The 22,763-nt window shown below is 39.5% G+C and overlaps 1 long non-coding RNA gene across 1 annotated transcript; it reads left to right on the forward strand.

Moving 5' to 3' along the window:
* The first annotated feature begins 2,998 nt into the window (after window positions 1-2,998).
* LOC137472073 (uncharacterized) lies at window positions 2,999-22,252 on the forward strand. The gene is made up of 3 exons (XR_010998003.1): window positions 2,999-3,372; window positions 9,938-10,063; window positions 21,309-22,252. It is a non-coding gene; the product is annotated as an uncharacterized lncRNA (long non-coding RNA).
* The last annotated feature ends 511 nt before the right edge of the window (window positions 22,253-22,763 follow it).

Genomic DNA, 22,763 nt, shown 5'->3' on the forward strand with positions numbered 1-22,763 from the left:
GGTGCCCTCAGGCTCTCTGTCTCTTTCTCTCTGGTGGGGGGGAATGACAAAGACATCTCCGCTTCTCTCCACCCTTCCATCTACAGGATCTGGCTCGGTTCCAGTCCTTCTACCCCTCAGCTCACCTCGACCAGGCCTCATGGCTTCCCCTCCCTCACCCAGCCCCATGGCTGGGCAGGGGAGATCTGCACAGCACCCTGACCAGAACCAGAGCGAGCTCTTGGGAGTTCCTGCTTTTAACCCCTGTGTTCTCAGAGGCGTGTCCATGCCTTCGGTGGTCACTCCAAATGCCAATATCCAAACTTGACTACTGATTGGTTTGACTACCAACTTCCTGACAAATTCACTTCCATGTCAAACCATGACACTGTATGAAAAAAAAATCTCACTGATGATTTATAGTGACTGTTTGATTCATTAATTTTTTTTATTATGTCTTTCCTACATTATTACTTTCTTAATATAATTTTAATAAAACTGTCATTGTGGCTGTGTTGTAACATTTGCTAGAAGGCTTTTTCCCACTGTTGTATAGATTTTTTTAGTGAGAAACCTGCACTAGCTTTGCAACAATATATTTAGAAATGTGATTTTACACAGAGGCATTTGGAGATGGAGCATAAAATCAAATTTTAGCATCTAAGCATCTAATTGGAATGCTCAGAAATTCATCTCACTTACCATTTGCACATTCAGACCTTCTCATTTTGAGTTTTGCCTAAAACCTGCAATACGAAAGCCTTCTTTTGAGGACCAGAAATGTATTATATGGTGAATACACAGGGAGATGTTCTACATGGTTTAAATGAGAAAGCTTCAAAACCTGTGTATTGTAGCTTCCATGACAGAGTGGAATTAGTTCTATTCCAAAGAGCTCTGATTTTCATTTGAAGGTTTGTAATATTCCATGATGCTGTGGGAATCAAAGATTTTCTTCTTTTGTGCCACTACGCCCATTAAATCCTAACCAGAGCAGCGTTCTGGGTAGGAAATAAACTGTTGCATTTGGAGTTCCTTTGCACTAAAACAGATGTTTCTTCTTGGGAGTTTTTTATTTGTAAGGACAGTGTTCTGAACCTATTATTAGGATCTAGATCCAGTTGGCAGATAGTTATATGAGATCTCAATTTGAAAATAATTTTGTAGAAGTTAAGTGTCACGTTTCTGGAGTATAAGTGCACACATACTTGTTTATAGGCACACACATGCATATGCATACTTTTTGTTTGTACATAAAACCTGTTGTTTCTTCTGGTTAGCTCTTAATTGTGCAAAAGTGACCTGGCTAAAGTAGAAATGAACTGTTGTCTTGTATTAATATAGGGAACATTAATATAGGAAAATATTAATATAGGGGAAAAAGAGGAAAGTTAGTGGAAGCTTTTGTGTGATACTTTTATTCATTAAGATGGTCTGTTGAGGATATCTAAGAGGAACATACTCCAGCTCTTGAGTTACAAATTGAATTCTTGTCATGATTTTTTGTCTAAGGACAGAATGGATGAAGAAAAGTGAAGTTTGAATCCTTAAGTCACCCAAATAGAATTTGAATGCATTCAGTAAGCACTTGTTAGAAGATGTCAGTAAAAAGGTGATCTTTTTCAAGACGAGAGACACACTTAACATATTGTGCATCTTTTTCCAAACCAACCCAAAGAAACCAAACTCAGATAGATGGAAGATAAACAAAACAATCTGTAAGGATTTTCAGGAAGAGGTTTTGGGAATAACAAGCATGCCTAAATCTAACGACAGCAATGGTTGTTATCTCCACCATCATGTATAGTACGAGTCTAAGATTTGACAAGACTACCCCTGAATTTTTTTATGGGAGCAGGCTTCTAGAGGATTCTCCCCTAAAACTTTCTTCTGTGGGAATAAATAAATGCTTAGCTGTACTCATAGTAAATGCCATACAACATGATTTGCTGCCCAGAGACCATGCACACGTCTTGTTTAGCATTAAACTTTCTCTTCTGTATCCTCTGATGTAGTAGATGCACAACAGCCGGTGATTGAATACAGATTCTTTAGTACTGTTAGTCTCGTAAAAGTAATTATGAAAAATGGGAAAATAGTGCAAAATGGTGAGATCCATGCCCCAGCTTTCTCTAAAGATGCTAATTAAAGGGATGGCAGAATTATAAAAGCATACAAAATCAGTCCAGGAAAATAACACTGCCAGTAGCTGTTCCTGTGTTAGAATTCTAGACAGTCCCTGGAGATTGTAGAGAAAAAAAATTCTGCCATGATTGCAAAAAGAGCAGTAACTGAATAAAACCAAGTGAATGCTACTTTCTTTCTTCAGCTTATTTTGTACCCAAGTCAAAATTCTAAATTTCACCTTTATGTCTCTGTGTATAGAAGAGCATCTCACATAAATCTATTTTGGTAGATACATAAAATTCATTCACAAGCTTTGTTCAACATATGAAATTTAATTAGATCTTGTAATATTTGTACTTGTTATAAATTCCATTATGCAGAACATTCACTGAACTGTGTACCTATAGGATTTAATTATGTCAGCTATTATTAAATTGTGGAATGGGAAAGGAACACATAAAAATTTCCTGCATGTTATCAAGGAAACCACTGGTGATGAATTTGCAAATTTTACCCCTGCAATGTCTTTGCATTATGTTGGCATGTCATGGAGTCAGTAATTCCTGACAATGTTCAAAATACTTTTTCCTCAGACCTTACAATTCTATAGCTTCAGGAATTTTGTGAATAAAGGAAGCCTAAAAGAAGTGAAGACATCTAATGCACTCATGCATCCTGCACATGCTAGGAGGACTTGGTGTAACTATCCCTCTTGTAACCTGAATCCCTATCTAGATAGCAAATCATTCACTCCTTTAATGAGGAAAAAAGAAAAAAAAACACTGTGGCTGAAGATGAAAGAGAGACGACAAACATGTAGGCTGGGGAATAGGAACAAATCAAGAAGTGGCCATGTCTATCAGATTCCCTGAAGTGACTGCCCTGCCCATTTTCTTGGATACCTCTGTGTGGCTGTGACTTCATGGGTGCTCTCAGACATCATGGCTGGAAGCAGCTCTCTTAGTTAGCTCTTCTAGCCTGCCAGGAGAATGAACGAACAGTTTTCTTCCAGCAGAGGTAGATGAGGTTTGCTGCATTCCTGTCATACTTTTATAGATCCTGTGCATGGCTGTTTGTCAGCTTTGACATATGTTTCTTCTTGCAGCTGCTTCCATTGGTTGCCCGTGCATTCAGGCTTAGTTCATGTGGCTGTTCCATGCATTGAGATTAGGAGTGGAACCGCCTAATGTGTGAACAGAAATGTAAATGCAACTCCTCCAGCGGTTTCAGAAAACACCCCTTGCTAACAGGCTAGAACAGCTGCTGGTGTGTTCAGTAACACTCATTTGCTACTACCAGCTTAAAAAAATAGGTGCAGGAGACCTGCTTTAAAAATGAAGGAAAAAAAAGGGAAAACAGAAGGTATGTGTAAAGAATGTACCTGAATCCAGGAAAGTAACACCAAAGGAAAGGATGGTACAAAGAAAGTTGGTCACGTGTTAGAATTTAGCAAATTGCTAACAAGTAAAATACATGATAATTATCTGTAATTTGCAAAGCAAAACACTATAATGAAGAACAAATTACTATAAATAATTTGCTTCTTCCCCTCTTTGCCAGGATAAGTAAACATGAACCAATGCCAGCTTGTTCCTGCCATATGTTTTCACAAGTGCATTTCTGTTTGGTATGGAAGAGAATGTTTTCCATAGTGTGATCTGATTTTTATACTAATTCATGTGACTTTAACCTAAGATCTGATTACTTCTTGGAAAAGGAAAATTAAGTTACTGAACTGTGTCCTCTGTGGAAAGAGAGGACACTGTTCTTGGATTCTTCAGTTGTTCCTGTAGAGGGTTTTGCAATCCCTTTGAGGTCTACACCTTCCCTCTGCCACCCCTTGGAACTGTCCTGATCTTTTTTCATCCTTTTAAGTGGTGGAAGTGGCCTTTTGGCTCACATGAAAGATTGATCTATGTAGATCAAATGTTTCTGCTAGGCCTGTTTAGCTCATTGAAACAATAAACCAGAAACCGGGTCCAAAAAAAAGTGCCTTGTATTTCAATTTGTTTTCTTTTATCATAACTTAAGAGATCAGAATGTAAGATGAAATACAAATCTGCTTTTGTTGGCCTGTATCCTGGGTGTATTATGACAAGTGAATTATTGCAGGCTTTGTGGGAATACATTATGAGGTATATTATGGCCCTGAGAGTCTGTAGAGGTCTGGGGGAAGGAGGTGTAGCTATTTATTCTATGAGTCGTGTCAGGACGCGCCGCTTGTGGTGCACAGTGTCTGCTGAGAGGAAGTGCAAGGACCTCAGTGACATATGAGCTCCTTCCTGGCCTCATGTTGCTGGCTTGAAATATTAGATTGCTGGAAATGAAAGCTGCTGGACAAGCTCTGGTGTCACCAGCATCTGCTGCTCTGCAGTGGGTGACAGTCGCCTCCCAAACCAATGCCTGCTGAATTGACATGTCCCAGTCACTGTGCTGATGGGGGCTGGAAGAGCAAACCTGTGTGCACAAGTCCCAGCTCGCATGGGCAGGGAAGCCTGTGGGTTAGGTGCTTTTAGGTGGGATGGCAGCCCTGTTACCCAAGCTGCTTATTATTTCCCACAGTAAAACTCTGGCTTTTGTGTACCGCAGCATGTAGGAGATTTTTCCATGCCTTGGGCAGGTTTTTGTTTCTGAAAACATCAGTCAAAGTAGTTCTGCTGTTTGTGAGAACAAAAACAAAGGGTAAACAATGCTCTGGTTTCCAAAGCTAAAAAAGGTTAAGTAACCTTTTCCTTAGGAAGTTCAAGTGCCTTGGAGCTTCGCAGTAGAGGCTCTTGGTTTGGCGCTAGAGCTGCCTTTCTGTCAGGGATGTGTTTTTGAATCCTTGGGGAAAACTCAGTCATGCTTTGCCAAGTCATAAACAGTTGACAAATTGCAATTTATTCATACTCAGAAGAATTTAGCAATGAAGATCTTTGTGGTGTGTTGGAATGCCTACAGCTTCCTGTGCTGGACAGACCTGGCATTGTATGCTTCAGGCTCAGGCTTCAGGGATGCTGCCAGAAGGATTCTGTGATGCCCATTTCTCACTGCTTGGTCTGTACATGGTCAAGAGGGGTGGGCACACCTGTCTTTCTTGTGAGTCCTCTGCCCTTTGCACCCAGGCAGGCTGGAAGAAGAACAATGATACAGACAGAGAGACTGAAATCAAGTGGGGAGGCTAGACTGAAATCAAGTGGGGAGGCTAGACTGAAATCAAGTGGGGAGGCTGACTTGCTGGGATGTAGGGTGAGAAAGGGACTAGCTGGACATGGTGATTAGGATGAAATGCTGGAGAAGGGAGAGTGCTGAAGAGGTACTGGATCTTGAAGTCAGATGCAAGGGGGTGTGTGTGTGGGAGATGTCTACTTGTACTACTATGCAGATACATTTTTTTCAGGAGAGCAAATTTATAATCCTTCCAGAAGTTCATGTCCCTGTTTAATGTCAGCTTGAAAAGCAATATCTAGATGATACTGTATTGTTGGTTTTGTTATTTATTATTTTTATTCTCCTTCTACTGGTAGTCCATAAGTATTCCTGAAGGTACAGTAGCTAAGTTTTTTTATTACTGTTTCTATAATTGACACATATGTGACTTATATGACAGACGTAACAACTTCTTTCTTGTTTTGACCCCTTTTGGAAGTGTGAGATTACACTCATACAGTACTTACTTGGTTTATAATTAACCTTTGACAACAACCATATCCACTGCTGCAAAAGCATCACCAAAGAGCAAGGTTAACAAGTAGAGTGCGTGGGATCTGTATGTATATTGTTTACACAGGCACACATTGCAAGAGAGAGAATGGACAAAACACGGCACATGCTTTGTAAATACTTTTGTGAATTTATAGCAACGTGGATTCTCCTCCCACCCCCACATTTACTCAGGACACCTGCACACTGCTGTGTTTATTTTGTGTAGGCATTAAAAGCTCAAACTAGTTGCTCAGTGTTGTGTTTCACAGGGCTGTTCCAGCAATCCCTAGACCACGGTCTTTGGGAAGACACCTCTAGGCTTTTCAGTCCTGCTTTGCCATCCTGCGCATCTTACAGTTCTTAATGTCTGTTTGTCAGCCTTCTCTTGGCTACTAGAACCCCACACTGCCAACTCTGGGCAATGCTCTGCTGGTTTGGCAAGGCTTCCCTCAGGGCTGGTGGGGCCCTGTGGGAGCAGCAATGGCTGGCTGCTGGGGAGCGGGAGCAGACCCAGGCGGGACATCAGTGGCACCAAGGGGAGCTGGCCGTGGGCAAACTGAACTGGCACATTGCTTATAGGTCTGTGGGGCCATGTTCAGTCAAAACAGAACCTCTGCCAAACTGATAATTGTAGCTCTATTTTCTTTCCTCCTGCCTTCACAGGTTAGGAACGGAAATTAATCCCTTTGCAGAGCACCCTGCCTTTCTGTAGCTCTGGGGGGACTCTAATCTGCTACCACTTCCTGTGGTGCATGGCTAGCTGTCTGACAGTTTTCAGCATCACTTTTAAAGACATTTTTCTTTTTTTCAAATGCTTCCCTTACCTTGGCCTGACATATGTTTTTGCTTTAAGAGCACAATGGTTGCCATAGGCAGCTGGTGAGGTCCCTGAACACATGTTCCTCCAAAACACAGAACCCTAGAAGACATCTATTCCCAGTAGAAAGGTTACTTACATACAGCTGCAGAGCACTGCTTAAAAGTTTTTGGAAAATAATATTGTAGTCAGCTGACATAATTTAGTCACTTTGTTTAGTTTCTTTTGCCTGATTACCGAATGACCTGAATAAAGACAAATGAGGTTCCTTCGAAGATCACATCTATATGCACTTTAGTAACAACCAGAAAATAAATCATCGTTTGTTTCAGAGCTATAACCAGGGAAAATGTCCCCAGGATATAACCAGATTAGCTGGGCAGTATTTAAAACAAATGTAATTACAAAATACATGTATTGTAGCCAAAAGTGTTATTTGAAATGAAGATTCTCCTATGCTTTCCAGTCTTAAGTAACGCAGGGAAAATGTTCTTTCTGAAAGGAAATAAGGGAATTAAAGAGACAAAGGCCAACTTAGGAAACAAAACCACATCCATTCACCCACAAGTTTTCTATTTTTTTGAGTGCATGTGGAAGAATGGGCAGGTTGTAAAATCAGAAGAAAAGAAAGTGTTTCTTCCTGAGAACAGACACTGGATTTGTGTAGACTGATCCGATTTCTGGGTGTATAGACAGAAGTGTACTCTTTTCTTCAGGAGCACTGTGGCTTTCTCTTGCACCCTGCCTGCCTGTAGAGTCCATCTGCCCCACAGCAGACATTGTGCTTTGCCAGACATTGTGCTGAGCTCCAGTAGTAGAGGGTGGAGGGGCAACACCAGACCTGGTCTGGCACTTGGCATGGGACATCTTGGGAGCATGCTGTGGGATCCTTTCTGTAAGGGAATATCTGACCTGGCTATTTTAAAAACCTCTGCTTTTCTTTCCCTGCATTAAATAAAGCCATTTGTGAGAGTCTACTCACATGCTGTGTCTTTCCTGTCCCAATTGTATTTTTAAGTGACTGCTTGGACCAGCCAGCACTGTTTCTTTTAAGTGTAGGACTTCTGGTTTTTCCTGTTTAGTTTCTTGTGGTCTTTAATGTTTGCACTCACAGTATAGACCTGAGTCCCTAACTAAAGTCATAAAAAAAGGAAAGAGAAAAAGAGAAGTGTTCCCTGGATTGCAGTCCTATTTTAGAGAACACCCCAAAGGACAAGAGGTCATCCTACGGGTGTGCACCCTTCCTGCTTTCAGGTTGCATGTAACTTGTAATAACCTAAATTTCCACATTGGCCAAGGAGGTCAGATCAACAAATTAAAGCCAGAGTGCTTGTGAGAAGGCTTCATGACAGCATGATTTGCTCCTTTCTTTTCTCCTGCACTCTCTGGTGCTGGAGAATGAGGGTGGTATGCGGTTGTGCTTTCACGGTGGGTCACAGTCAGTGCTGCAGCAACTGCTTTGGGCCATCAGAAAATGTAGGACAGCCATGCTTGGCTTCCTCATTTCTCACTTCTTTTCCTCTTTTCTGTGCTACCCTGAATAGAATCAGAGCTCATTCGTAAGTTAGTGTGTTTGAATTTCTGTCCCACTCTCTCCAGGGTCTTCTCAGCTTGACAAGCGACAGCAAAGCCGTGCCTAGGTTTTTTAACCATGGGGTTTTCCAACTATTTTTTTTCTTTCATGTTGCTGGTGGTGGGAAGACTGAGAGCAGGTCTAGCTCAGATCAAAACGACACTGGGATGATATTTTCAGTTTGTGACAGAAACTATGACCTAGAGATCTACACGATCAAACATGAGAGCTCATAAATGCTGGTTCAAAGTGTTGGTATAATACCTTATGCTTGAAGTTAGAGGCTTTGCTCAGGAGGCTGTGCCCATTGATAGAAACAAGTGGTTAGGAGTGTCTATAAAGGTGTCATTACAATTTTTTTTATTATGATATGGATGATTTTGATTTAAAAAGAAGCTATGAGACAGCAGGTTTGTATTTTTCTTAGCCTTCCCCTACAGAGCTTTGTTTTCTTTAAAGCATTCATTTGAAATCAACAGAATGTGGATTTGTTTTACCTGAAGATAACTTAGGAGTATTAGCAAAGATTTGCTTGTTATTTTGATATTAGCAATTTGGTATTAAATTGCATGAGGTCATTTTACTTTTAATGCCAAAGTTTCATATATTTATCTTTAACGTGTCTACCAACTGGATAGTAATTTTTGCCATGGGCACAGGCAACACATCAACAGCCCAATGATCCATTTCAGAAAAAGAGATTTTCTGCCCTTATTTTAGAAAGAATATGGATCTGCTCAACTCTTTCTATTAAACAGAAGCCAAAGCTACGGAGGAAATATCTAGCAGTTTAGTGTTTTAAAATATTAGACTATGCTAATCCAATGTCAGTTTATCTTAAAATAGGAATACATCACAACATGTCTTTTTGATAAAATGGCAGATCCTGATTAATTCTGGAGTAATGTTTCTTCTCAGTGGTATCAAACCTTAAGTCTCTTGTTGAAAGCACTGAGATATGTAAAGAAAAATAACTGGTAAAAGGCACCACAATTTCTCCGAATGAAAATCTCCAAAGAATCACTCAATGGCTTTTTAAACCTCTGTAAGGAAAAAATCCCAGTCACCCTGGGATGAATACTTGTGTTTTACACTTATAAATGGGATTGCAAGGTGATAAAATCTGCGAGATGATTTTCAGACAGGAGGCTGAAATTCTTGCATCTGAAGTGCTAAAATTTGACAACCATTACGTGTATTTTTAAAACAGGTGTGAAAAATCACAGCTATCTACTTTCAATAAAGAAAGAGCAGGAAATTCACAATAAATCAATAAAACCATAAACTTTAAAATATGCACGTGCATCGGGTGCTGATAGGTACAACAATATTTGAATGCAATAAAATGTCTCACTATTGTCCAAAAAGAACTGCTGCCAAGATATGACATTTGGCTATATTCTGCCCTTGGCTAGAATTTGTTCAGATATCCAAAGCTAGCATATGTTAGGTAAAGAGAGGAAATTTCTTTGGAAAGACAATGGGAAGTGTGTTCTTGTTCGAGTTACTTGCTTTACTCTGTTGAGAGGTCTCTTTTGTTTTGGGGTTTTTTAGCTGTTTTTTTTCCCGATAGATTCATCTGAAATGTGAATTTTTCACTCTTTCATTCCCAAAATTTTTGTGTCAATGGTTAGCTCCCAGAGCTGCTAGTGAGGTGAGGACTGTATGCATCTCACCCACCATACAAAGCAATGGAAGCAAACAGGCTTTGGTTTCCTTGTCTGTGTGATCTCTTTCTGCCCTGCTCCTATTTAGAGCTTGTCTGCTTTCCTGGCATCACCAGCAATTGACAACAGAGCTTGCCACGTCTTCTGGCCTCCTTCTTTGGGACACAGAATTAGTGGTGTGAAAGCACAGAGGAGATCTACCCAGTGAGCATCCAGGTCAATGATCATGCAGCTGCTGAGAGCTGGGCTTGGAACGATGAAGATCCCAACCCTCCTTGTATCCATTTCTGAATTTGTATTAATATGTAGCTGAAGGGAAAATTATGGACACTGAATAACACCCAAAGGAAACGTATTAGATATGGACACAGAGTAACACCCAAAGGAAGACTGAAAAGGGAGTGTCAATAATAATAAATAACCTGCAGTCTTGCTATCCTGGCTGATTAATCACCACATAAACACTGTTAAAAGTGTGACTGCAATCTTCAAATTGTCCTTGGTACTTTTTCTTCATGGCACTGCCCACATTCTAATTTTCTGGTCTGACTGTGAAAATCTGTGGAAACATTTTTGGTTTTAGAAATAATGCTGGTGTCTACCAGATGCTCTCTAGCAGATCTGTAATCTAGACTGCTCAATTTCTCAGATTTATCAACTGCTGCAATGTTCAGGTGGATAGCAACCCAGGATCAAGATCAAATGCTGGTGCAATGTGCAGCTGTGCATATGGGGTAGGAGCAGTTACAAAGCTTTTGTTTGTAGATTTATAGAGATTTGTGGTATATTTACCTTTAAAAAAAACTCAGTTATGTTTTAGGCTGTGGAATCATCTAGATCCCCTAGACATAGCTATGTGTCCAATCCCTTTCTCTCTAACTCATTCTGCATTCCTAGGCTTGTGTTCTGGACCGTATCATGGGGGGATACCATCTCCTCAAGTACAACCAGACACTGTAAAACAATCAGATTTTACAGCCCCTTGGTCTTGGGTGAAGCAGCAACCTACTTGTGATCACCTGTGTAATTCCACATGGAGGCAGTGTCAAAATATTCACATGAGTACTCCAGTATGTACCCCACCTGCACATGAGACTCCACCCATTTACCTTCCTGTACCTGCATCCTTCATTTCCCTTGGCCCTGAGTAAAACAAGGCTTTCAGAACCCTTTACACGGAATTGTTTGGATGCAGCTACAACAGCTCTTATGCCTTCTCATAGTTTTTGGTGGGATGCCGTGCTTGTCTGAGCACTAGTACTATGATAAAACAGCAACTACACTGGAAATTTTTGCCAGGATAATTATGCAAGGCAGCAGGACCTCTCTGGTGCATGCTATAAATAAGACCCATATTATAAACAGATTGAGAACCACCACAGACTTCCCCCCTCCCATGGATTTATTCATTGTTTCTCCACTACAATTGCCAAACCACTGACTGTAAAATTTCCTTCAGGCCCTGCTTTATTTTCATGGTGGGCCCCACAGCCTTATCAACATGTGTGATATGCATAATGGCAGTCACTACTGCTTTTTTTTTGCCGTTCCCTACTCTTCTGCTACTGAAATCCAGCAGTGCTCCCCTCTGTACAGGAGCAGATCTGTGGTTTTTTTTCCAATCAGCAAAAAGCAAGGCTTTTTAGCAAGAAAAAACTGTGTGAGAAGGGAAGGGAAGTGACACCTTATTAAGAAAAGAGCTTGAGCTGAGAACAGAAGTCTCAAATTTCTATTTTTCCTTAAATGCATCCCAAACGCTTGGCACTAGCTTTGTCAGCAGTGAAACATCACTCATTACATTGGACTCCTCTCCAAAGGCTGCAACAAATTTGTTTTCTTTTTCCTTTAAAATGTTAATGTAACTGATGATTTATTTTACAAGAGTTAGAGTGGCATTGCTGTTTTGCAGCAACAAGCTGGGAAGTGCAATGGTGTGAAGCAACAGTCAATGCCTCTACTGTGGGGTGGGTTTTGGATAGGGGCATGATGCACATCTGGTCTGCAGCTCCTCTCTGGGAACGATTCTAGTCACACTTTTTCCACTTGGCCTGTGTTGACTTTGAAGCTCATTTGACATGCACATTTGAAAGACAACACTTATGCAAAGGGCAGGGCACACTTTAAATTAAAAAAAAAACCAAAAAACCAAAAACAACTACAAAAAAAAAAAAAAACAAAAAACAAAAAACCAAAAAAAACGAAACCCAAAAAAAACCCCAAAAAAACCACACACAAAAAACCCCCACCCCAACAACCGAAAAACAGAAGGGAGGTTTTTTGCCTGTTTTTTCAAATATATTGTGAAAGAACATGTATGTTGGCTGACCAATTTGAAATACAAGCAGTAGAAAAGCTGGTGCAGTACAAATCAGTGAAGGTAATAGCAGAAGACCATACTTATAGCTTTCCAAAATCAGCAAGGACAGGTGATACATTTTCAGAAAACAGGTCTATGATGTTTACATCTCATTTTCCATGTATGTTCTTTCTTTATCTTCTATCATTCCTGGCATTCTAGTTTTGACACCTCTTTAATTTCTTCCCACAAACATCTGCTGCTTTCTATGCTATTTTTGTAGCAAATTTCCTTCATGTATATTTCTCATAAAATGAAGGTTTAGTCTTTGGCATAGAGGAGCAGGCTTCCCTTGGTTACAAACTGAAATGTCCCCACTTCAGTGGATACTGGGGAAGTGTTTAAAGTTCCAGGTCTGTAATGTTAGAGACTGGCAGATCTATGTTCATCTAAATTACACCAGTAAGGGTGCAAGACTCTAATTTTGCATATAAGCTTTACTTTATTCTCTTTTTTTTGTTTGTTTGTTTGTTTTGGCTGGGGACAAGAGATTTTTTTAAAAAGAAGTTGTAGATTGGATGAGTAAGTTTGGACAAAATGAATTGCACAAAGTGCTGCTCTATTGCTCTCTCAAAAAGAAGGGGAACCTATTCCTTTCTTTCAAAGAAGAGGGATGCAGACAAAATTCTAGGTGTTACCATATGCAGGGTTATTGAGAAGCTGAATTTCAAAGAAAATACTGGGTTTTCACTATCAACTTCCCTGTCAGCCTTTATTCACTGCAGCAAGTCCTAAGTCCTATTCACCAAATAATCTTTCTGACCTTACTGACTGCTCACTTTGGGGAGAGGCTGTTTGTTATAGAGCCACTGAATTACTAGCTTTTGTTTTGCAAAATATATAAGAAGTGCTGACTTCACACATGGTATTATTTTAGAGGACACCACCTTTTGATGGGGCTAATTTTGCCCATACATATGGTGGGGCATTGAAACAACTGCAGAATGGAACTCTGAGGATTGTTTCTGGCTTCTGACACTTTGAAGCTTCTTGGTCTGTCCTGAGAAATAACTCACCATGGTGGCCTGTCTTAGGGGAAAAGGAGGAAATAATCTGCTGTACAATTGTAGCTTTCTTTACTCCTTATACTATTAGTATTTCCAGTAGTCTCTTTGACATACTTCCCCATGAACACTTGTGATGGATACTGAGAGGATGAACACAAGTTCTGAGTTTTGTCCACTGGTTTAATTTTTGTCAAAATTCATCTCTCCATCCCATTTGCCTTGTTCAGCTTTCCATGTCACGTACAGTTCTTTCTCTTCTTCTACACATGGGAGCTATTGTTGCAGCTTTTTATTCTTTGTCTGGGTGTGTGTGTGTCTTTTCAAGCCCATCTTCACTCTTTAAAAGATAGATATTTGGCCTCCTCCCTTTTGCTGGTAGCCATCCTTCCAAAACTTCATTCTTCTCCTTTTAGTACAGGAATGGTGATTCAGGCTTTGCAGGTAGAAAGCCATTTGAATCCCACTTCACATGCCTCTGCTTGGCCTTTTTCTTTGAATGTTATGTGCTGGCAACCTATGCCCTTTGCTTGGTGTTGCACTCTCCTGGCCACTCCTTGCTCCTTTCTGACTCTGCTTCTGTAAAGTTCACTTCGGTCTCCTTCTCATGTTGTCCATTTGCATTGGATTTGATTGGATTTGCATGGCAAAGTCTTGATAGTGGAGGGAGGTTACAGGCTTCCCTAAAAAACTGTCAGAGACTTCCCCCGTGTTCAACAGAAGCAATGCCTGGGGCCTCCAAGACAGACTTTCCAAGGCCAGGGCTGAGCCCATCACTGATGGTGGTAGCACCTCTGGGATAATGTATTTAAGAAGGGGGAAAATGTTTTTGTGCTGAAGGAATTGCACAAAGGGAAGCAACCAAGGTCAGTACAGAAGGAGGGGCAGGGGGTGCTCATTGATCATGATTTCAGTGGGATTATGCTAAATCTGTAACAGGAATATGCATCAGCATGCTCCTATGGATCAGGACTTGAGGAACACTGCAACGTGAAAAAAGTTCAGTCTGACTGAACAGAGACATCAGAAAACCCATAAGGGGGAGAAATTGAAAGAGTTGGTTTATCTGCTGATTTGTAAGAATTATTCTCTAGCATGTTATAAAATATAAACCCTGATCAAAGATGTTAGAGGTTAGACTGGTTGTAATAATCTTCTTGTCTTGGGATGTTCTAGGTTATGTTTGGGGTCATCCTTACAGCACTCATTTTTCCATCTGTGAGAAGTCAGAAAGGGATTTCATCCAGTGGTTTGCTTCCACCTCTCAACAGCTACCAACACCACCATTCTTGTACTGGCTAACAAGGTCAAATCTATTGGTATAAGATAAGGTGGAAGGGTTATCTCACAGAAACAGACAGACAAGCTAACAGAACAGACACCTTAGGAAACTAGGCTGAAAAAATAAGAATTACATGGAATAACAATAAAGGGATCTATCTCCAGCACTTCGATTTGTGTACAATTATTTTGTGTGATGCCTTCTTAGTATAAACTTATTGGAATTGAAATATCCATGTATAATTCCACAGAGCATAGCAGAATCTTTGCAGTCATTAAACAAAAGGAAATATAGCAAAGTTAAATACTGGTAATTTTCAAGTATGAGGATTTCCACTTAAATGAGGGACATCAAACATTTTAAGGTCAAAGACAATATAAAATCCCCTTTTTCTTTAAGACTGAAACTTCTTAAAACAATTATAGATAGTTTAGAATTACATTTGTGTTGCATGTCAGTTTCTAATTCTGTGCTCCAGATCTTGGACTTGGAACAATTCACTTTGATTAGTGACCAATGTTATTTTGAAACATATTTTGTCCACTTTCGCCTCTGTCAATGTTATCAGGTCTTTACATTTCATAAATGATGGGCTTGATATCTTCAAATCAAAAATTGTAAATGCCAGGTATAGTAGCAAGAAATTCACAGCCATTCACCAGGTATGGTGAATATTGAATATTCAGAAAGTCTAACTTTCAATCTTTAATAACCTAAAAATATCTGCTTAGTTGAAGTGATTGATGGTCCTTGTCTAAAAGAGTGTATCATGTCTCACACTCACTGAGTTCAAAATATTAAAGCCAGCTACCTCCCAGCTGGACAAGGCCTTGAGCAATAGTGGAATAAATCACGGGAAAAGCCCAGTTTTTCTGGAGGATTTTTCAGGTATTTTTCCCTTGTGCAGAATTAAGAAGCAGGTCATAGGGCCAGGGTGTACTTGAATGGGTGGCACGATTGCATTTGCCATTGCAGAGGGTCATTCTCCTTATTCAAGCTGGGTTCTGTATGGGTTTCAAATGCACAATGTAGTTGGTGACAGAGGTTCCTTCTGTAACATATTTCTTTCTAAGGAACTTTGGGAAAGAGGGGAAACAATATGCTGACTGCATTAAGTCAAAGAAAACCTGTGAAGAGCCTGGGTCCTGGTGGAATGAAATCACACCTCAGTCATCAAATCTAATGGTCATTTTAGGAATCTACTGAAAAAAAAAGCCTTAAAAAATTATGTCATAATGGTCATAATGTATACTAACTTTTCAGATGCTATTTTATGTGATGGATAGAAACCTAGTCAAATTTTGCTTGCTTTGTAAACAGTTTATACCACTGGGATATAAAATAAGAGGAATATAGGGGGAAAACTGCCTTGCACAATAATTCATGTCTTAAAATTGTATTTGGGGGACTTTGCTTTTGATAGAAAGGAACAAAATTATTTACTTTCACTTAAGAGTAGTTTACATAAATTACAAAGAAACAGAATTGCAGTATGTATCTGCTTCCAAATTCTGATATAATCAACAAGTGGCTGAACTTTTTTCAGGCATTCACTAAGGTAAGTGAGAACAGCATAATATCATTTTTCTCTTTGGTCATTGTTAGACATACAGCCATCTTTTCGTATTGCTTTGTAATTCATCCTTGTATGCAACGCCACTACTGGCCTGAATCTAAGGGTCTGGATTCTTATTTCGGGTTTGAAGTATTCTTGTGTTAATCTAAGTTTACTACATTTATTTTCCTGGGCTTTAAGTCTAAGGTTACTACAGTTCTTTAATGATAATTTAATTTTGAGAAAATCAATTGATAAAGAAATAGCTACTGATTAGACAAATTAAAAAGATGAAATGAAAAGTCATAATTTCAACTTGAATCCTGTATGATCTGCACAGGCAAATTGTCCTCATTTTTTTCATGCATTATCCTACCAAAACTACAGATGAAAATATATACAACTTAAACAATAAAACTGTGAGCTTTATACAACTAAGTCTATTCAGCATTATTGCAATACATCAAATTGCCTAAGTAAAACCACCAATAAAAATCTGTGCCACTATAAACTACTGCTATGGACTCATGCAAGCCTCTTGTTCATAACAATCCAGGGGAAAAGGTACATGGTACACAAATGAAATTGAGTCTGAATTAGGTGATTAGTACTTTTATCACTAACTTTGCCTGCCTCAAAAAGTCTGCCTGTCAGATCTTGTCTTTGAATTCTGATCTACAGCCACAAAATGGATACTTCCTCTCCAGATTAATCCTTTTACATTCAAGCAAACCTGAGCCTGAATGAGGAGATACAGTCAGGGCTCTTTCAACAATAAAACCATTAGCCCTGCCATATTTCTGCTGGCTCAACAAACAGCTGAGTCTGATTTATTTGCTGGCAGATGGAGGTGACTAATGATATAAGCAGAACTTTTCTGCATGGGCAAGTTCAGCTAAATGATGGCTAGCAGGAAAGGCAAGAAGCATCAGATCTACATGTTAAAAAAAGTACCATTCTTTCTAATTTAGTGCTTTGCTCAGTGGTTTGTTTTATTTTTTTTTAATTTATTTTGTTTTAGTCTTTTTTAGTTGATTTTTTTTGTGGGGGTTGGGTTTTTTTTTTTTTTGTTTGTTTGTTTGTTTTGTTTGTTTTGGGGTTTTTTGTTTGTTTGAGTTTGGTTTTTGGGGGGGAGGTTGGGGTGGGGTTGACTGGTACCTGGACACATCCCTTTAGGAAAAGGGTCTACTTAATACAAATTCAGTGGCATGTATCCATCCCCAGTAAAGCTATATGCAATTACTCTGTATGAGAACAAAAGGGAGAGTGTTCTGATGAAATAGCCCTTACTTGGTTTGGCTAAAAGGTCCAGAATACATTACAGAGACCACCAAGTTTTATTGACTGTACTAATCCTGCTCAATTCAACCCCTTGCTTGAGACTGGCATCACAAAATTTGTGAATGTGTCAATCAAAACAGAACAAAATGAGGTTTTGTGTGGTGATCAGACAGTATTTGAAACCTCAAAAATGAGTCAATCTCCATGAACTGTGATGTTGGAACCCATTTTGAAGCCCCCACAGCTTTCTTATCTGGTATTTGATTCTGAGGCTTAAGCTAGTTCTGCTTTATAATTTTTTTTTTTTTTGGAGACTCTGGAAGCTTTTAGTCTTTTGTCCAGAACCTTTATTCTTTCTGTCAGCAGATGCCAAGCACTTTCCTCAGGGAAGTCCTATTTTCTCACATGATCAAACCACTCTTTGAATGTGCCCCTGGAGAAACCCATTCTCCTGAGGTACTGCCCAGATCTCTGGAAGAACATGTTGCTGTTCTTCACAGACGCAGTTGATTTGTCATTCTTCAAGGACCATGTCACTGAAATCTTTCCTGGGACACGCAGGGCTCCTCTGTGCTGGGGAGGCCACCCCATCCTTGTGTGTGGGAACCCACAGCACTGGGACAGTGGGAATGAGAGCACCAGGAATCCAGTCCTGTGGCAGGGTTGTGGCTCATTGTTCTCTGGTAGTGAGCAGCCACCCTGCTCTGTACACTGACCAGTGTAATAACCCATAAATGTATATGGATTTTGGAACTAGAAAAATTGTTTCAAATCTGAGGTGTGACTGTGTATTGTGTACTTGCTTACCCTGGTGATTATAAGAGCTGCAAATCATTTCATTAGGACTGAGATTAATGGCTCACATGTACTTTATTTCTGCCCTTACTTCTTGAATGTGGGCATAATGTCTGCTGCTGGTGCTTCACAGACAGCTCAAACCATTGGTTTTCTTGGTTCTGACCTTCTTTAGTTTCCTCATTTTTGAGCTTTACTTTTATGTGGTTTAAGATAACTAATCAGTTTGATTAACATGTTGAAAGCACTTATATTGCAGTGAGTTTTGCTTCATGGCTCAACTCCTGTGTGTCCTGAACTAACTTTTGTGAGCACTGCTGATGTAACACCTGCTCTGTGGGATGATTCCTGTATTCTCTGCACCTATGTGTGCAGCTGAAACTGTGCTTTGATAGTCTTGAATATTGTGCTCTCAGTGTTTTCTTGATTAGGAGATTAGGGAACATAAATCTACAGGCATATTCGTATTTTTGTCACGTCTTTATGAGGGAAATAAATCCTCCCTGCACAGATTGATGATAGATTTAAAAAATATCCCTCTGTTCTTCCTTCTCATACAATTCATCAGGATGCCTGTCATCATAAAGTCTCTGTCATCATTAGACATTTTTTTCTCAGTGTTAATTTATGTTTTGGATTTTCTTCGAAGGATAATTTGGCAAAGTATTTTAACTGTTTCTTGTTCATTTTGAACTGGTATTCTTATCAGTCTAATTTTTTGTGCTCAAATTCACTTAAGTTTACCCAAATACCTTCCCTTCCTCAATTCTCCTTGGTAAATTATTTGTAGTGTCCCTTAATCACTGACTAAAGAGTCTTAGTTGATGTGAAACAGCATCAGTTTTTTTGTTTGAGGATTTTTTGCTATATACTTTTCTGTCCTCAAGCTGTCTCTCAAGTTCTGCAGAAATTCTGTCCTGAAATGATGGAAGAATTTTGTTTGATGATACAAATTTGCATTCCTATTTAGAAAAAATATACAGGTATTTGAAGTGCATTGAATTTGATAAGTATCTTTCCATTTCCATTGCATTTTTGATCCAGCTGTGAGACACAGATGGGAATCTTTGAAGTTAATTTCAATCTTTTCCCCATGTATCTGCATTTTCTCTTTAGGCTTAAAAACCTGTAGCCTTCCTGAGGAAAATAAGGTCATATCTGGTGTATTTTTTTTATTTGAGGAAATACTTGAAAACCTTTGACTTTTTCATAGCTCTTCCTCATAAACTGATCCTGTCATGTGTCATCTGAAAGTGAACCCTTCCTAAAACAAATGTCCTCCCAGGTGATGACTTTGGAGAAATAAGCATATGGCAGCACAATGAGAATTCTGCACATTTTATTCACCCTGGAAAGCTAGTTCTTAATGAGTCAGAGTCTTCCTTCCCTATTTATTTCTTTAGACATTTGTGGTATTCCTAGAATTATGCTATTTGATAAACCCTTTAACTTTCTTCTTCGGAGTCAAGCCAGTGGACTTAGGACAATATCCAGGCTATTTTAAGTGAGCACAGCCCAGCCAGCAGATATGACACACATCAGCCTTTTGGTGTAGCCCTGGGCTGTTATCTCCGTAGTTCTGGCTGTGATGAGAGGAGAGCTCCTCAGTCTCCCATAGTGATGCTCTCTCAGGAAAGATTTCTTGTTGACAAAGCAGAGGATGGCACTGTGGCCTCTTCCAGGGAACACTGCAGATGGTGTTGTGCTCAGTGTCACTGATTAGGCAGTCAGGGCACTACACAAAGACATAAAATACCCCGTGCAATTTGTTGGAAGCAACATTTTCCTGCACTGCTAGACTTGTTTAGCTTTCTATCTGATGTGAGGGCAGTGTTTTCTTCTTTTGTTTCAAGGAAAATGGAAAAGCACCACTGGGCAAGTGCATGGTACTCTAATAATAGTCTAATTTAATTTTTATGTGAAATCTTCAGCTGATTCCAATAATATTATTGGCCGCAACCCCAAATTTCTTGTAAAAATTAAATGTGGAGAAAACAATTCAAACAGCCTCTCTTCTAGTGCAGAGCTTCAAGTATCCTGAAGGTCCTGAGAGCAGCAGGAGTATTTCAGTGAGTAAGGCTGCAATAAGGCTGGAAGCACACTGGCAGACCTGATGTGTCTGGGGAAGAGCTCCATAGCTCCAGAACTTCCAAAATATAAAAATGAACATTTTGCCCTATGTAGGGTTTTGGGGTAGAGAGATGGACCTAAATCCCTGCTGTGCCCCATGATCTGGTTGATCCGCTTTGTCTCAGGTCTGTGTCAAATAAGTAACCCTGAAGGTACAGAAATACTTTAGGGCAACTGTAATCTGTGTCTGCTGCTTGTTTGCAAATGCACAAAGGAAGGACAGGTGCAATGAGGCAGGCCAGAGCAGGAAGGACAGGGGTTCTTTACAGCCCTGAAACTATTTTGTTACAAGAGAAGAGTGACTCAGAGCCAAGTGCTCAGCTGGAGAAAGACCGTGAGATCCCTGTTGTGGCAGGGAAGTGGAATGACCATTGATGCCAACAAGACTGCCTGGCCCACATGGCATGTGTCCAGATCTGCTGGTGTCTCCAGACACAAGCACAGCTTTGATGAATACCATGGGTCCCAAAATAATTTGCTTTGGTTCCATATCACTTGGAATCAGTGATATCTCATACTTATTTGATTCTACAGAGAGGAGGTAAAAACAGTGAGTCAGAATATATGGCTGAATAAAATAAGGATAAAATTTGCCGGTCTTTGGGCCTTAGGTAAATATTTTAAGACTCAAGAGCCCAAATAACAAACAAAGTTGCAGATATAGGTTTGCATGAGGATTTAGAATATTTGGAGTTAAACTAGAGGACATCCATGACAATAAAAAAGAAAATCAACAGTTATTTAGTGGATACTGTCAAAATATGAGGGACATGTCCTCAGTTTGTATTGATTTTACCTCTTTCCCATTGCAGATTGCAGATACAGGTCTACAAGCTTTTGCTGTATCAGATATGCTCAATGTTCAGAGGTCTGGGTTTTTGTGCTTGCTGCCCCAGGCACTGTATTTTCAAGAAATTTCTAGATTTGTTTGGCATGTTTTGCAGTTTTTGGAGCTTATACATACATGTTGGATTTAAGTACTTTGCTTAAAACCTTCAATGTAATTTAAACAAAGGTCTTGTACACTAAGTATAAACAGTATACTTTTTGAACTCCAGGTGTTTCCTGAGGGAGGTAGTGAGAACCTAATAATGTGAGATTGTACACACAAAAAAAAAAAAAACTCAGTATTGCACCTGGGCATGGTCTCTACATGATGGCAAATATATTTTAATTCTGTTTTAAAATCCATCCTTCATAGAGGCTTCTTATTCTGAACATGTGCCTGGTCTTACAGTTGAAAAATAGTGCTCAGGTGATGCATAATAGACACACTAATGTTGAAGTGAGTGTTCAATAACAGGGTTTCAGAAATAGAGGTAGAGCTGATATAGATATTATAAGAAAAGAACCCCAACAGTTATAGATCTCACCACAGAGTATGTTAGAAGACTTGAACCCTCACCATTTCAAACATTCATGTTGTCAATGGAAATTAATAAAACTAACCCATTAAAAATAAAATTACTAAATTCACTGATTAAACCATATGAACCAAAATATTGTAGTGGGTCTGTCTTATAAAATTGTTACAGATTCCTGCATAGGAGCTAGCTATTTGAAATCTTTGAACTTACAGAAATGGTTGTCATTGTTTTCCTGCTGACCATAGGCCCTTGCTCTATGCTCAGGACTTAACTAAAACTTAAGGGCAGAAATCTCAGTATCATGCCCCAAATCAGTATTTTCCCTTCTCAGCTGTGGGAAATAGGTCTGTGGAGGACTTAGTCACTTGGACAAAATCTCAGAGGTCTCAATAGCATTACTAGGAATATAAATGAGATCTTCTGGTTCTACTGATTTTTATAGGTTTCTGCGTGGCTGTTTTGGAACAGGTTGAGTGATGTCTTCACTGTTTTTATAGCAGTGGAATGTGCTGAGAGAACAGCCAAGGCAACTTTATCCCACAGCAGCTCTTCGCTTTGGTGCACCTGTGTTAAGCCCATATAAAACTGAAAAGAATAAAAGAATAAAACCTAAATTTTGAATACTAAATCTGAGACACGTCTTTATGAGTCTCAAAGTGTCCCAGGGATAACTGAAAAGAGTTGGGGAAATGGTGCAGAATGAAGTCCTATCACCTGCAGCTAGAGCACTTACAAGCCAAATTTCATGACTGCTTTTTCACATTCAGTGAATTGTAGCATTGGTGAATAGGATAACAAAAGCTAATTTCAAGATGCTGAGCTAGGAAAACTTTAGTGAGGCATGGAGTTGAAAGCAGTGGTACATATGAGCATTAAAGATTAAGGTTTATTAAAACCAATTTTTTATGCTAATCAGAATTAAGTAGTAGGTCTGCTATGTTTACTTATGTGTGACAAACTGTAGCTAAGCTAAAGACCTTGAACACTGTACAAAAGAATAATTGATATTTTTGTTTAAAGAAAAATAGTCCAAACCTGAACTCTTTGGGAGTCCAACCCCTGTTTTGAAAAGGAGTTGAAAAGGTTGCCCCCCAACCTTGTCCCCTGCAGGTTGGGACAGGAGAGGAAAACAGGAAGTTTTATAAG

The sequence above is a fragment of the Anomalospiza imberbis genome, chromosome 4 (genome assembly GCF_031753505.1).
Source record: "Anomalospiza imberbis isolate Cuckoo-Finch-1a 21T00152 chromosome 4, ASM3175350v1, whole genome shotgun sequence".
Taxonomy (NCBI): domain Eukaryota; kingdom Metazoa; phylum Chordata; class Aves; order Passeriformes; family Viduidae; genus Anomalospiza; species Anomalospiza imberbis.